This window comes from Echinops telfairi, unplaced genomic scaffold, assembly GCF_000313985.2.
Source record: "Echinops telfairi isolate 266 unplaced genomic scaffold, ASM31398v2 ScPeMD7_5;HRSCAF=22, whole genome shotgun sequence".
Lineage (NCBI taxonomy): Eukaryota > Metazoa > Chordata > Mammalia > Afrosoricida > Tenrecidae > Echinops > Echinops telfairi.
In genome coordinates, this window is record NW_022103901.1 from 5,386,486 (window position 1) to 5,387,553 (window position 1,068).

General features: G+C 47.2%; 1 protein-coding gene across 1 annotated transcript in view; it reads right to left on the reverse strand.

Annotated features, from left to right (window-relative positions):
• SEPTIN14 (septin 14) overlaps nt 1–1,068 on the reverse strand; it is a 35,867-nt gene that overhangs the window by 9,157 nt on the left and 25,642 nt on the right. The gene's annotated exons all lie outside the window — the stretch shown is intronic.

Consider the following 1,068-nt stretch of genomic DNA (forward strand, 5'->3'; position numbering starts at 1 on the left):
GACCTTCAAAGGGGTCGCAACCCACAGGTTGAGAACCACTGCTTTTAACCATGCAACGATGGTTGCACTATACCTGCTGGTTAGAGGCAAGTTTAGTCAAACCAAACCCAAAGAAAACCTGTCGCTGTGGGGTCAATTCCAGCTTATCGTGACCCTCGAGGACAATGGCCTCATGCCTAACCCTTGTGTGGATGGCACAGGACCAAGCAATGTCCCATCCTGTTGAACAGAGGACCGCCTCCACAGCCCCCAACAACAACGGTGGGCAGGGGAGAAATGCCCCGCAGGATCTCCAAGGTGCAAACCGTGGTAGTAGCCGACTACCACGTCTCTGGCCCCTGGAAAAGCTGGTCAGTCTGAACCACCAACCTCGGAGTAGCAAAGAGCTTCGCCCCTGTGCCCCTAGGGTTTCTTCAAGGGCCGGGAAACATGGTTCTGATGTCTGAGTCAATGAGTAAGTAGGAAATGGCCGTGCAATTCATTAGATTCAATTAGATTATGTGAGAGGTTTCCAGAGAGGCGGCTTTCTACACCCATAAAGATGGACAGTCTCGGAAACCACAGGGGCACTTCTGTCCCAGCGCGTCGCCGTGCGTCGGGATTGACTTGAATGCAGTGACAGAGAGCTATTGCTTTTCAACAGTAATTTTCGTTTTACAAAAAAAGATATTTCCCACAGTTCTAGCAAAGTATGTTGTATGATTTCATTAAAGCCCATTCTGCGAATACCCAGCCCTTTACAGCTGTGCATACTCTATGATCAGATTATACAACATAAACCTATGTGCCTGCAGGAAGCTCTGGTCAAATAATCCACTCTGTTTCACACGACCATGTCTGTTCGCTATGTCGGAAGGCACAATCTATGGTCAACACAATATATTATATCGCTATGGTTCCTAAAATGATGTTCAGGCTAAAGTATTCCAAGTGTTTAATGTTTTTATTTTTTTTAGGTCCTCATTTTTCCCCTCCCTCCCTGCTCCCCACTCCCTCATGAGCCCTTGATAATTTATAAATTATTCTTTTGTCATATCTTGCCCTGTCCGACGTCTCCCTTCACCCACT